This window comes from Myxine glutinosa, chromosome 10, assembly GCF_964187855.1.
Source record: "Myxine glutinosa chromosome 10, kmMyxGlut1.1, whole genome shotgun sequence".
Classification (NCBI taxonomy): Eukaryota; Metazoa; Chordata; class Myxini; order Myxiniformes; family Myxinidae; genus Myxine; species Myxine glutinosa.
The window spans coordinates 97,459,455-97,475,335 of NC_136270.1; the positions used below are offsets into that span (position 1 = coordinate 97,459,455).

Genomic DNA, 15,881 nt, shown 5'->3' on the forward strand with positions numbered 1-15,881 from the left:
TATAGTAAATATACATTAAATAATAAATATACATAAATACACATTATACATTATATATATAGTTATATACAATATATTATACATACAGTTTTGAGACTTCCTATGATCACTATCTGGGCAATTTTCATGCATGTTTTGTACAGGTTCCCGGGGTCAGGGGTACGCTTTTTTAGTGTGTAATATGTAGGCCTAACTTATTGACTGTGGCTCTTTTGTAGAGAGTGACCCTGTGGAGTAAGAATTAACAGGATTTTACCCACATTCTTGCTTATTTTGCAGATATGGCATGTGCTAGTACCAGTGTTTCATTGCAAACTCGGGCTCAGGATAATGTGTATCTCATTGGGTCCACTTCTGGAGATGCCATCAAAGGTGCCAAGCTCCCGACTGTGCATCAATCTCTTGTCCTGTTTTTCCATCACCTGAAGAAGGAGAATCGCACTGCCTGGGAGAGTGCAACCCTCACCATTGAAGAGGTTGTGAAGTTCTGGGAAAAAGCTCACCTACCTACAACGACGAAGCAGCACTGCATCCATCGTTTGGAGAGGCTATATGAAGAATGGAGGAGCCTCCAAAAAGGTGCAAAGCGGGGTGGTGCGACCCAAGAGAAAAAGGAAGCATCCTTCAAGGCCTCCTTGGAGAAGACGTTTGATCTTAGGCATGCAGATTCGGAGGCCATAATCACCAACCCCGAGGACAGGAAGTTTCTTCACGATCAATTCTCAGAGAGGAAGGCTTCAATGGGATCTGTAGACACTGTGTTGGAAGCAAAAACGAAGCGAAAGAAAGAAAGGGAAGAAAAGGAGAAGACTAAGGCAGAGAAGGAAAATAAGAGACAGGAAATGGTCATGAAGGGTGCTACTGCTATGGAAGTCACAGACTCAGACTCTGACTCTGAGACCACGGCACAGGCTGGTTCTTCATCATCTGATGGTGGGATATCTCGTCCCAAGAAAAGAAGGCCTATCAACATTGTCACTCCTGAAGTCGCAGCTTCTTTGGATCGTACGAAAACAAGTGACCGAATGGCTGTCCACAACTTGGCATCCATTTGTAGAGCAGTAGGATGGGATCCTGCAGAGCTGGCACTGAACCGATGGACAGTGCGGCGGAATCGCATGATGCATCGATGCAAAACCATGGACGAAATAAAAGAAGCATTTCATCATAATGTGCAGGGTCCTTTAGTGGTCCATTGGGATGGAAAGCTTCTTCCCGATGTCACTGGAGATTTTGTGCATGTGAAGGTGGATCGTCTTCCAATCCTTGTGTCCAACCAGTACCATGGAATGGAGCAGCTGTTGAATGTTCCCAAGTTACCTGACGGGGGAGGAGAAGCTATGGCAACCGCTGTAGTGGACACACTGAAGAGCTGGAACCTTGTGGGCAAGGTGAAGGCTTTGTCTTTTGACACAACGGCCAGCAATTCAGGTGTTCGTGGAGGGGCTACTGTCCTCATTGAAAAGAAGCTACAGACTGAACTACTTCATTTGGCTTGCCGCCATCATGCGCATGAAATCATTCTGGGAGATGTTTTCACCACTCTTTTCGGTCCTTCATCAGGCCCTGACATCCAGCTTTTTAAGCGGTTTCAGGCGAAGTGGCCGTCCATTGCCCATCACCAACCAAAAAATGGATTCACAGATCCTGATACGGCAGCTGAGTTTGCACAGAACAATGACATGATGGATGAAGCTCTGGAATTTGCTCTTGTGTGTTTGAAAGATCAGCAGCCACGAGATGATTATCGTGAACTCCTAGAACTGACTGTCATCTACATGGGAGGAATCCCACCTCGTGGAATCCGGATCATGGCTCCAGGAGCAATGCACAGAGCCAGATGGATGGCAAAAGCACTATATTCACTACAGGTGTTCATGTTTCGGTCAGAGTTCCACTTGACACTTCGAGAGGCGAGAGAACTCCGAGCCTTCAACATTTTTGTCTGCCTTGTGTATGTACAGGCTTGGTTTCGGGCGCCACAAGCTATTGAGGCTCCCCTGAATGACATTAACCTCTTCAAGAAGTTGGAAAAGTTTGAACAAATCAATCAGAAGATGGCTCAGGCAGCCTTGAAGGCACTTGGCCGCCACACGTGGTACATGAGCCCAGTACTAGTGGCATTTGCATTCTTTGACACCAGAATTGACAAAGAAAGCAAGATCAATATGATTGAAGCATTGAAAAATGACGGTGAAAACCCCTCTCCAAAGAGACCAGCTATCAAACGAGGAACCGCCCTGTCAATCGCTGGCCTCATAACAAAACACACCAAGCATTTCTTCAGCATCCTAGGGACCCCAACTGATTGGATGGATAAGGATCCTGGTTCATGGGAGCAAGAAACCAGCTTTCAGGAAGCAAAGAAAGCCGCCAGTGGCTTAGTCGTGGTGAACAACAGGGCAGAAAGGGGTGTCGCATTGATACAAGACTACAATAAGCTCCTTACAAAGGATGAAGAGCAAAAGCAAGCTCTGCTCCAAGTTGTTGCTGCTCACAGGAAGATGTACCCCGATGCCAAGAAGGCAACAGTGGTGAAACAGGCCCAGAAATAGGAGTTACATTTCTCATTATATTTGGGTTTTTTAATATTATGTGATATGGTGTCTCTTCATTTTATGAACTGAACATTTGGATTGTTATCATTGAATTTGAGTTTTCATAGCAATATAGTGCTATTTGTGCAGCTATTGTAACTTGTGTTTGCTAGAATACATAGAAAGTGAGTGGAGGGTGGATTTTCATAAAACAAACTTCTGGTTTTGCTTTCGATCCACATATAGAAAAGTTTTGTAGACACCTTTAGTTTGAAGGCTGATGTGGCACCCCTAAATAAAATCAGATTGCTTTCATATTTGGTATCTTTTCATTTTGGAACAAAAGGAACAACATAAAGCCATGTCCCAGTAAATATGTTTTTTAAATTATTTTGAGCACCACCCTAATATTATATATATATATATATATATATATATATATATATATATATATATATATATATATATATATATATATACACACATACATACACACACACACACACACACACACACACACACACACACACACACAGGTGTATATATATATATACAGTCACGTGAAAAAGTAAGTACACCCCATGTAAAGTTTTGACTTTTTCAACATATTTCAACATACAGCTATTTGATCTTCATTTCAACAATATTGATAGATAAAGGTGATATAATATAACAAATATCATGAAACATTTATATTTTGTAGTCCATTGTATAATTTAAATAAACATAAATGCAAATTTCTCATGTGGAAAAAGTAAGTACACCCTTACATTTATCACTACTTCAAATACCTAAAAAAAAATTTTTTTTTTTTTTTTTGTATACAAGATCGAGGCTCGTGTAAGAGCTAACATTAATCACACAAAAAGACAAACCGACACACAAAACACAAAAAACAAGGGGAGCGGCAGACAAGATGGGGAGAGAGGGGGAAGGACACAAAAGAGAGGGGGAAGAGGGGGAAGGACACAAACACAACATTTGAGAGCAGGGACATCGGGAGGACTTGGGGGGAGGTGGGAGAGGATTAAAACATATGAACACTGCAAGAACTCTGGGGTGAATTACCGGGGGTAGAAAAGATCAAGGTTTTCGATGGGGGAAGATAAGAGATGGTGGTGAACAGCTGTTTTAAAGACCTGGAGGGAGGAGTGGGATTGAAGGGAGTGGGGGAGTTTGTTCCAGAGGCGGGAGAAAAGAGGAATGAAGGAGTGAAGGTGAGCAGCGAGCCGAGACTTTGGCAGTTTAACCATAAGAGGGTTGCAGGCAGATCTTGTGCGAACTGAAGGAATATTGGGGGGACAGAGCACAGAGAGAGCTGGGGGAGCAAGGCCGGAGAGGAGTCGGTAGAAGACAGAAAGACCACCAACCTGCCTGCGGTGAGTGAGTGAAAGGCCCTCGGCGTTGACTACATCGCAGGAGATTCCAATGATTCTGAAAGCTTTGGCCTCAACAGCGTGAAGCCGAGCAAGGTGTGAGGCAGGAGCACCAGCCCAGAGGGGGGAACAGTATTCCATTGAGCTGCGGATGAAAGCCTTGTATGTGGTGAGGAGCTCAGGTGTGCCAAGGAAGGACTTCGCACGACGGAGGATGCCCTGTCGGCGACTGGCTTTGGAGGCCAGCTTGGAAATGTGGTTTTCCCAAGAAAGATAGTCTTGGAGGAACCTGTCTGATTTAAACCTCAGACATTTCGTTTGGTTTGCACTTTGTTGTTGAAGTGTGTGGCGTTACCATGCCTAGATCAAAAGATCTCTCTGAGGCCTTCAGAAAGAAAGTTATAGATGCCTACGAGTCTGGGAAGGGTTTTAAAAAGATCTCCAAACAATTTGAAATCAATCATTCGACTGTCCGGAATATTATCTACAAGTGGAGAAGATTCCAAACATCTGCCAACTTGTTCAGGCCAGGCCGCCCCAGCAAAGTTCAGCCTGAGAGCAGATCGCAATATGCTGAAAGAAGTCTCTAAGAACCCCAGAATGTCATCACGGGACCTACAGGTAGCTCTTGCCACTGTTGATGTCAAAGTGCACGAGTCTACCATTAGAAAGAGGCTGCACAAATTTGATCTACATGGGAGGTGTGCCAGGAGGAAACCTTTGCTGTCCAGAAAGAACATCAGGGCAAGATGAAAGTTTGCCAATGAACACCTCGGGAAAGACCAGCACTTCTGGAACAATGTGCTCTTGACAGATGACTCAAAGGTAGAGCTATTTGGGCACAGTACCAGAAGACATGTTTGGCGAAAACTAAAGACAGCATTTGACCACAAGAACCTGATACCAACTGTAAAGCATGGTGGTGGAAATATTATGGTTTGGGGCAGCTTTGCTGCATCAGGGCCTGGGCAGCTCACCATCATATAATCCACTATGAATTCTTCATTGTACCAGAGGGTGCTTGAGGATAATGTGAGGCCATCTGTCGGAAAGTTGAAACTCAACCGAAGGTGGGCCTTGCAACATGACAATGACCCTAAACGTACCAGTAAATCCACCAAGGAATGGCTGAAAAGAAAGAAATGGAGGGTTCTGGAATGGCCAAGTCAAAGCCCGGATCTAAATCCCATCGAGATGTTGTGGGGGATTTGAAACTAGCTGTGCATGCAAGAAACCCATCAAACATTGCACAGCTGAAAGAATTCTGCATGGAGGAGTGGGCAAAAATTTCTCCCAGTCGATGTCAGAGACTGGTAGACAGTTATAAGAAACGCCTACTTGAGGTTGTTTCTGCCAAAGGGGGCAATACCACCTATTAGAGCCAAGGGTGTACTTACTTTTTCCACAAGCGAAATTTGCATTTATGTTTATGTCTATTTAAATTATACAATGGACTACAAAATGTAAATGTTTCATGATATTTGTTATATTATATCATCTTTATCTATCAATATTGTTGAAATGAAGATCAAATAGCTGTATGTTGAAATATGTTGAAAAACTCAAAACTTTACATGGGGTGTCCTTACTTTTTCACGTGACTGTATATATATATATATACATATATATATATATATATATATATATATATATATATATATATATATATATATATATATATATATATATATATATATATATATATATATATACAGTGGAACCTCGACTTACGAGTGCCCCAACTTACGAGTTTTTCGAGATACGAGCCGTCACTCTGGCAGTTTATTGCTTTGAGATGCGAGCCGAGATCCGAGTTACGAGCTTTCGCCACCCGGTCACGTGGTTATCTTGCCGTTCAAGTACAGTATCTCTGTCGTATAGCGCTAATGATATATAACGCCGCCGATAATGATATGATAATTTATGATAATCTATGCAGCACGACGTGGTCCTCACGTCACACAAGGCGCCTTTGCCGGCGCAAAACGGCTCTCTCAGGGTCAAACTCGGTATCGTTTTGAGCGCACGGTTCAGACCTTCAAGAAAAAGTTTATTTTGTAAAAATCGAGCCACGCGTTCAAAAGATATGACCGGTTTTGTTCGCCGGCACGTCGGCGCTCGAATCGAATCGAGTTAAAACGAAAACTGCCGTTGTCGGGTCCGTCTGAGACAACCACCGGGCCTAGAACGCTGGGACCGGTCTCGTTGGATTGGCCTGGATCAGATCTCGAAACGCTGGAAGCTGCACCTCTCTGTGATAATCTTGTGGACCATGACAAGAGATCGTGCGACACGTGGTTATCATGCCGTGCAAGTACAGTATCTCTGCCGTCAACTTGTTCAGAGTGCCGGCGATAGCTCGCCTTCTCTTTGTGGAAAACACGGTGAGATCCTTAACATCCAACAACTAATGGGACGCAAACGGGGCGCCCAGTTTAGCGGTACACCCATTGATGAATCACCCTGCCTGTGATTCACCCATGACAGGTTATAGCTGGGTCGGGATTCAAACCCAGGCTGGACAGTTTAGACTTTAGAGTCAAGTGTGCGTACCTCCAGTCCAGGCCATCCTGCCAACTTGTATGCTGCATACAGGTGAAATATAAAGCGCGAGATATTTTTATATATACTGTATATTTAAAAAAAAATTGGTGTGGTTTTTGGCGGGCTGGAACGGATTAATAGCATTTCAATGCATTTCAATGGGGAAATTTGATTTGAGATACGAGCAATTTGAGTTACGAGCTCGGTCACGGAACGAATTAAACTCGTAAGTCAAGGTTCCACTGTATATATATATATATATATATATATATATATATATTGTTGCGGATATGAGAACTGTATATTTTTTTGATTGTGTGAATTGTTATTATTGTTTATTCTGCGCCCCCCTGCCTCCGGAGCTGTGTAAAGGTGAAAGGGCATCCCATAATTAGTCCACAAGCATACACGTCAGCCAAATAATAGAATACCCCTGTTTGATAGTTATCTCTTATTCTGTGTTTTAGGGTAAGGCTGTGTCTCCCATTAATTGAAGTACTCCATTGCACCAGTGAAAGAGAATAGATCCCCTTTCATTCCCATCCCCAAAATCTCCATTTCCTTTTACATCCCCTTTCGTCATTGCCAAGCCTCGATTGCCAATTCACATCCCCTTTCGTCATTGCCAAGCCTCGATTGCCAATTACATCCCCTTTCGTCATTGCCAAGCCTCGATTGCCAATTACATCCCCTCCAAAACCACCATTGAACATGTGCTCGGGTCGGGGAAGAGGGGCGTGCCCGCCCGTCGTCATCAAGGGCGGAGCCAGAGGGTCGCGTGACCAACCAGGGCCGAGGTGAGCACACCGATGGGCGTGTCCTGAAGGCCGGCGGCTTGATCGCCGGAGGCGATATAAAGGCGCGCGCGCAGGTGGCGTTGAGGAGCTGAAGTCGGTGGTGAGGAGTCGGTGGTGAGGAGTCAGTGGTTGCGTTGGTTGCGTTGAGGAGTCGGTGGTGAGGTGGTCAGTGGTTGCATTGGTTGCGGTGAGGAGTCGGTGGTGAGGAGTGAGTGGACCAAGAAAGAGTTGAGGGTTTGGACCAGACGAGTCAGACAAGTCCTGGGAAAGCAGCGGAGGCCACAGCAGCAACAACACCCAACAGCCACTTGGGGCCTGGACGGCGGTTTTGAGCAAGGCCGTGAAGGAACGGCGGCTGCTAAACGCGCCGATCGTGCTGCAGGACCCCCTTGGACCTTCCTCTCCCTCCAGCCATCCACCTCCTGCCTTTCCACCCTTCTTGTGTACGTGAGTTTGTTTTGTTTGTTCTGTCCCTGGGTTAATTAAGTCTGTCTAAGCTAGTATTTGCACTGTGTCACCTGCGTCTTATGTGTTGTAAATAAACGTGACTGCTTTCTTTTTTCTTGTGTGTACAATAAATCCAATTACTCTTCTGTCCGTCTTCTCATTTTATTCCTTTTCCTCTTTGCATTTCGTCGTTTTAGAGTTTTCCAGATTGGGCAGCTGCGGTGCGATACGGCCAAAGTTCTGGGTGAATCGGGTGAGTCGGGGAACAACTGTTCGGTCGCGGAGCCTTCGCTCGGCAAAGTAACATCTAAACCGCGATCAGTAACAATTGGTAGTCAGGAGTTGGGATTCGGACCTGGGACTAAATTTGTTAGGCCCAAATTTTGGAACACCAATTGTGTTATTACCGTAACAATTGGTGTCGAGGAGTGAGATTGGACCCGAAGCGCGCTTAACGCGCTCAAAATTACAAGCTGCCGAAATTGTGTTTTAAAGAAATAAAACCCGAATTTTGAAATCGCGCCATGGCTGGTCAAGGCGATCGGATGCCGGTGGGTGAGCTAGAGATAGACAGGGTAGAATCGACCCAGGACCTCGGGGAAATGTATGTGGAGGAAGGAGAGGAGGAGAACATTGGCGATGTGGTTGAGGGGGTATCAGGCGCACAAAATGGCGTCCTCGCGCACGTGGGTGTAGCGGCACCAAATTTTGCCGCGCCCGCGACCGTAGCAGCGCCACTGGTGGATTGGAATCTTTTTATGATCCAAATGAGGGCCCTTATGGGACAAATTGGAGATTTGAACAACAGTATGGAGGAAATAACGAACGGAATGAGGGCCGATAGGGAGCAGAGGGACAGAGACCGCAAGTTGGGTGAAAGGGTCCCAGGGGTGCACGAGGAAGTAACGTGGGTCGAGAAGCGCCGGTTGAACGAAGTTGAGAAAAGCACGGGTACAATGACAGGGGTAGAAATCGCGACCCGGGGTTTGGAAAAGCCGGCGACCGCTGAGGTAGAGGAGGGTGTTTTATTAAAGCCAGCGGTCGTCGTGGAGAATAAAGAAAAAGCAGTGCTGGGAATTAAAATTGAAGAGATGACGGAGGTAGCCCGGGAATTGCAGGAAAAGATGGAATATGTACAAAGTCCCTGCTCAAATCACGATGCTGTGCTTAACCCGAATGGAAGTTGGCAGGTGCGCGTGGAGAAAAGGATCCCCCAGGTGAGTCATGCTGTATATTGTGCGGGTAGATTTTGCAGGAGGATGTTTAGCGACAAAAGAATTGTCGTGCGCTTGGGATCGAGGAAGCATCCGGGCGTTGGTGAAGGGTCCCGTGTGAGTGGAAATGGCACGCGTGTGGAAAAAAAAGTGTGCGTCAAGGGGTGAGCGTGTTACGAAGCGCGAGTGTGATACCGAGTGCGAGCGAGAATGCACGTCGGGGTGTACGGAGTGTGACACGAATAGTGAGTTGGTGATGGCGCAGGTGCGAGAGGGCACATCGGAGCGCGAGTGTGAAACCGAGTGCGAGCGAGAATGCACGTCGGGGTGTACGAAGTGTGACACGGAGAGTAAGGTGGTGGTGGAACGTGTGCGAGGAAGCACACCTGAGTTGGTGGTAGCGCGAGTGTGGGAGAGCCCGTGTGAGCGCGTTAGTGGGTGGATGCCAGAGTGCACGCCCATGGTGAGTGTTACGGAGGACGTAACAGAGGAGAGGTGTGCGCAAGAGTGTGCGCGAGATGTGTGGTGTGTAACAGGGAGAGCGTTGGTGGAATGTACGGACGGCGTTGGAACGCCGGGTTTTGTGAGGGTGAAAGGGGTAGCGTATGCGTGTGAGCATGCAAGTGAAGCATCGACGGTAACCGGGTTAGTGGTTAGGGCGACGGATAGCCGATGCGAGCACTCGGGGCGCGGTGTGCTTTGTTGGGTGCGAGGCCCGGCGCGGATCGATGCTGCGTCGCTTCTCTTCGAAGCGTCGTTGCCGATTCGGGCTTGGCCCCGCCCCGCACGGTCGAGTCCGGGCCTTGGCGGGCGAGGCGACCGGTCCGGTTCAAGGGCGAGTGGGAGGAAGCGGTACGGTGCCCCCTCGTGGGGACGGGGTTCCGACCAGGGGAGATTGAGCCATCGGGCCCGGGACCGCAAGGTGCCGCGCCGAGATGGTGCGTGGAGCCTCGGTCCAACCAAACCACCTCCCTTGAACCGAAAGCCGGACGGATTCAACCTGCAGGCGACCAAACCACCCGAATTCATTGCTCGGCTTTACGAACCGAGTTTAATGATGTCACGACGCACCGAGGCTAGGATATAGTGGACTGTGATGATGGTGATAGTGATAGTGATCGTGATTTGATACGAAATTTATAATAGTGGGTAGAATTGGCAGTAAATGGCAAATTTTTGAATTGGTTGGAATTTGGACGAGCGAAATTGATAGTAGGACCTCCCCGATGTGGTGGGATGGCAAATCCACCATCCCTCACAGGCGGGGGCAAAGGAGCACTAGTTATGGGGTTGATGGCAGTGAAAACTAGCCCGGGAGGGTTAGGATATTGTGTGTAGGGCCCTAGAAGATGACATTAGGCAACGTTAAGGTTAGTTAGTGACAAGGATACCTGTAGTGGGGACGCAGGTAGATTAGTGTGGATAATAATGACGTGGGAGCGCAATAGTTTAAAGGGACGACTGGGAAGCGCAAGTTTCAGAGGGGAGTAGTTAGATGAGATGATGCCGTGTGTGTGAGGATTGAACAGGTGTGATTGCACAGGTGTGCAACTGAACAGGTGGATGGAGCAGTGTTTGAGTGATGGTAATGGTGAGGTGTGTTGTGTTGACCAAATGGTCCAGGAAGAAAGGAAGGTGCAGGTGGCACCAGGTGTGAGGGCACAGGTGTGCAACAACAGGTTTATGTGGCTGTGTGGAATAAATGGTAGTGTGGAATAAATGGAGTATTGGAATGGATGGTCGTGGAGTGAGTATGGTGGAAATTGTGGAGTGGAGTGGATGGTGCGAAGGTGTGAATGGGGGAAGAGTGGACCCCCATCACGGATACCCGGGGCGGGTAGTGTAAGTGTTAGGTAGAGGGTATAGGTAAATTGTGGTTGGATATTGGCATCTGTGGTGCGGGTGGAAGAATGGTGATTGGATGGGTGCATTAGTGTTGTGGAAATGGCTGGGCGTGTAGCCTGTTAGTGTGTGTAGTTGGTTTGGGCACTCCACCACTGTGAGGATGTCGGCCAGGTGAGGCCGCAGGTGGGCTCTGGGAGCCGGTAGTTGTGGATGGGGCCCGAGGATCCGGAGGATGGACCCGGGTAGCCCAGTGCCAGAGGGCACCAAGGGGTGACAGAGCCAGGAGGGGCCTTCCCAAATTAGATAGGTTAGGTAAGGAGCTAGGTAAGCTCGGGTGGCAACTACAGTGGTGGAGGTGTGCAGGTGGGTAGACCTGCTGGGAGAGCTACACGTCACAGCCCAGAAATTGTGCGAGGGCACCGGGAGATGAATCGGGGGAGTGAGACCCCAAATTGAGAAGCACCACAGTTTGGTCAATGGGAATTGGTTTTTAGAACCCATAGTGTAAGTTGGCCAATGGATTGGCGGGGAAAGACCCCGGGTAGTGTAAAGTGGGTTAATGTCATTTAGAAAGTAGTTAGGATGAAGTCTCCTCGCACCATCTGCATCCACTCACCTGAGGTGACAGGTAACTCCACACCATGCCATGTTTTGATTATTTTTTATGATGCAAATGTTTGGATTGTGAGACGCATCATGACGTGGGTGTGACATTGTGCTTTGATGTTCCATCTCTTCCTCCTTATGAGGATTGATGATGAATTTGGTGATGGCAAATTTTGAAGTAGAGGGATTGTGGAGACGAATTTGGTATAAGGGAAATAAGGGGAAGACGTGACGGTAGCGACGGATTGGTAATGTGTAGATTTTTGTACATATGGGGTAAGGGCAAGGGTAGTGTAGGTGACAGGGGGGTGACGTACGGTAGGGACGAGCTTTCTCATTTCGCTCTCCGTGCGCATTTCACCTTGCATTGCCTTATTGATGTGTACCCTTGTGACCTTACCCCTCGCTCAATTGTCTCTTTTGTCTCCCACATGACCTGTGCGCCATTGGGTGCCGAGGGGAGCGTGCGTGAGTCCTCCATTGTGCGCCCGGAACTCTCAGAACCAGCTGTCTGCATCGATGCACCACATTATGGACCACATGTCTGTGGCCGAGCACCACCTATGGACCCCATGGGTTGGGGCATGGCCCCTCTGCTGGAACCGGCCATGAGGGCCCGAAATCTTGCTGGCGGACCTTGGCCACAGGGCACCGATGCCACACAGGTGAAGCACACGTAGTCGGCCCTGTGGGCCATAAATAAAAGAAAATAAAAAGGACACATTGGGCACACTTTATTGCAAATAGGCCGCCAGTAAGAAAATGAAAGAATGACAACATTTGGAAGAACAAATAATAATAACCAGCAGAGGGAGCCGAAGAGCAAGAGATCACCTGCAGGGATAGGGGTTGTTGATTTTATTTTTATTGAACATGCATTGAACACTGATGAACTATGGTGACTGCACCGATTGGTGCTTGGGTGTGTATTGGTGTGTTTTTGGGTGCTTTAATGGTGCGTCGATGCAGAGCAGACTGTCTCCCCCCCCCCAGAAAGAACAATCACAGGTCCTGGGTTAGTTTTGTAAATAAAAATAGCATCATTGTAAATAATGCTCCCCACCGTCAGTGTATAGTTTGAAGACAATTCCGCAATTCGGTTAACTGTGGGCGTAAGTCTGTTAGGCAGGGTGCAATGGAGCAGCGGGACACATTTATTTATGTTTTAAAACTGTCGCACTCAGGGTCAGGTTAAAAGTAGAGGGAACTACACCTACGTGTCACACTAAATAAAAGTTGTAGGCCCGGGACGTGCCTAAGAGGAGGAGGGTGCAGTGTTGCGGATATGAGAACTGTATATTTTTTGATTGTGTGAATTGTTATTATTGTTTATTCTGCGCCCCCCTGCCTCCGGAGCTGTGTAAAGGTGAAAGGGCATCCCATAATTAGTCCACAAGCATACACGTCAGCCAAATAATAGAATACCCCTGTTTGATAGTTATCTCTTATTCTGTGTTTTAGGGTAAGGCTGTGTCTCCCATTAATTGAAGTACTCCATTGCACCAGTGAAAGAGAATAGATCCCCTTTCATTCCCATCCCCAAAATCTCCATTTCCTTTTACATCCCCTTTCGTCATTGCCAAGCCTCGATTGCCAATTCACATCCCCTTTCGTCATTGCCAAGCCTCGATTGCCAATTACATCCCCTTTCGTCATTGCCAAGCCTCGATTGCCAATTACATCCCCTCCAAAACCACCATTGAACATGTGCTCGGGTCGGGGAAGAGGGGCGTGCCCGCCCGTCGTCATCAAGGGCGGAGCCAGAGGGTCGCGTGACCAACCAGGGCCGAGGTGAGCACACCGATGGGCGTGTCCTGAAGGCCGGCGGCTTGATCGCCGGAGGCGATATAAAGGCGCGCGCGCAAGTGGCGTTGAGGAGCTGAAGTCGGTGGTGAGGAGTCGGTGGTGAGGAGTCAGTGGTTGCGTTGGTTGCGTTGAGGAGTCGGTGGTGAGGTGGTCAGTGGTTGCGTTGGTTGCGGTGAGGAGTCGGTGGTGAGGAGTGAGTGGACCAAGAAAGAGTTGAGGGTTTGGACCAGACGAGTCAGACAAGTCCTGGGAAAGCAGCGGAGGCCACAGCAGCAACAACACCCAACAGCCACTTGGGGCCTGGACGGCGGTTTTGAGCAAGGCCGTGAAGGAACGGCGGCTGCTAAATGCGCCGATCGTGCTGCAGGACCCCCTTGGACCTTCCTCTCCCTCCAGCCATCCACCTCCTGCCTTTCCACCCTTCTTGTGTACGTGAGTTTGTTTTGTTTGTTCTGTCCCTGGGTTAATTAAGTCTGTCTAAGCTAGTATTTGCACTGTGTCACCTGCGTCTTATGTGTTGTAAATAAACGTGACTGCTTTCTTTTTGCTTGTGTGTACAATAAATCCAATTACTCTTCTGTCCGTCTTCTCGTTTTATTCCTTTTCCTCTTTGCATTTCGTCGTTTTAGAGTTTTCCAGATTGGGCAGCTGCGGTGCGATACGGCCAAAGTTCTGGGTGAATCGGGTGAGTCGGGGAACAACTGTTCGGTCGCGGAGCCTTCGCTCGGCAAAGTAACATCTAAACCGCGATCAGTAACAATATATATATCTATCTATATATATATATTGTTACAGACACGACTTTGATGTTAAAGTGGGCCGAGCGGAATGGCCGTCGTGTCCGCACAAATTACCCGACTATACTCGACGTTGACGAAGTCGCGCGATGCTGGCTCAATAAGAAAAAGAAGACACCCGGCTGGATTACAATAACACAATACGACACCAGGGGTTCAGTTCTCAAGACCTCCGGAGGAGGTTATATTAAGGCGGAAGGTTAGATTACAACTACAAGAGGGACAGCATAGAAAGACAAGCACTTAGACACAATCTTATATTATTCCCAACAGACGACAGATAAACGGGACAAAGCTGACTCACACGGGGATTGATGGAAAGGACAGGCGGGTAGCGATGGCTCCAGGTGCACCTGGGCTCAAAGGTCAGAATCGACTCGGTCCGGTCCAGAGATGCGGGGAGGTCGCAGCGCTCGGATGGCGTCTTGTCTGCTCAAGCTGGGGGCGCATCTCACGTCACATCCGGCGCGGGGCCGCGTATATCCGGCGGGGAGTGACACGCCCTCGGCTCGTTAGCTCCGCCTCGTGGAATCGGCCCGTTGCTTCTCATTGGGTGCGTGCGGGGGGTTTACCAGGCTCCGCCCTTGACGAGGAGCTGACAAGGAGCCCCTTCGTGGTAACCCCGTGGAGCGCATGGTCTATGGCGCTAATCGAGCCGGTGTGAGGACGCATCCTCCCCCGCTCCGCCGCCATCTCCTCTGTTGTTGTTGTAATTGTTGTTGTAGTTGTTGTTGTAGTTGTTGTTATTGTTGTTGTTTGGGGAAGAAGATGGGAGGAGGTATGGGAAAGGTCCTAAACTCACTACTGATGCCATATAATCACATTCTGGTGCAACGAAGAGTCATAATTAATGGAAACGAGGCCTTAACTGACATAGAATAAGAATAACTAGGAAGATGTCCGAAAGTTGTCTACGTGTGGTGCGGTGGACCTGGGCACGACATTTAATGGGGGAATAAGGGGAAGGTCGGCTCTACTGATTGTTATTTACATGCAATGGGACTAGGGAATGGGGGATTGGGGAAAGTTGGGGAGTATTGGAGAAAATAGGGGAATATTTACAAGCGGATATGGAGGCCAAATTCCATATTCGCAACAATATATATATATATATATATATATATATATATATATATATCTACTGTATATATATATATATATATATATATATATATATATATATCTATATCTATATATATTCATAAACACCCTTTAGCTGTTGTGTTGACTCAAATATTGTGGTGTCCCATCATGGCCATTGCTAAACTAACTTTAAAGATCACATGACACCTGCCACAGGAAAATAATTCCTATACTAACATGAACAGCCAAATTATTAATTTGCAGTCAGAATTGGTGTTGCATACAAAATTAAGCACCGACTTGTGGGCACCATTGCGCTCAATGGGGGCAATCACTGCATCCACCCACTGACAGGGATCTGCAGGGCACTGTGATGAAATAACATGAAGTTAATTAAACCTGATCAAACTTCCACCACCATGCAATACTAAATATATGCTATTTTCACAAATTTTGTTTGACAAGAAATGTGTTGGGTAACATATTGCAATTCCTTTACCCTAGTGGTAGTGTAAAAAAAGACAGCTGTGATGCCAACATTGGAACTAGCAACAGTGTTGGTTTAATTATCCGGTTTATAACAGAAATATTCAAAGTAACTTCATAAACGTTGTATCATTTGCCAGTTTAATTTATAGGTAGTTAAGTTGCCTGCACCAGGAATGTACTTTCAATCAGATTAAAATTACTTTTGTGTGCTTTTGTATTCATAACTTCTCCACTACTTGTTGATGATTCACTTCCTTTTGAATTTACATGAATAATTATTGATACTAGCAGAGTTCCCACCCTACGGGCGATCTTGTTCCAAGCATGAAACAGTTCTTCT

The 15,881-nt window shown here is 47.3% G+C and overlaps 1 protein-coding gene across 1 annotated transcript in view; it reads right to left on the reverse strand.

The window, feature by feature from the left end:
* LOC137433398 (uncharacterized) overlaps positions 1-15,881 on the reverse strand; it is a 320,088-nt gene that overhangs the window by 283,098 nt on the left and 21,109 nt on the right. The window lies entirely within an intron of this gene.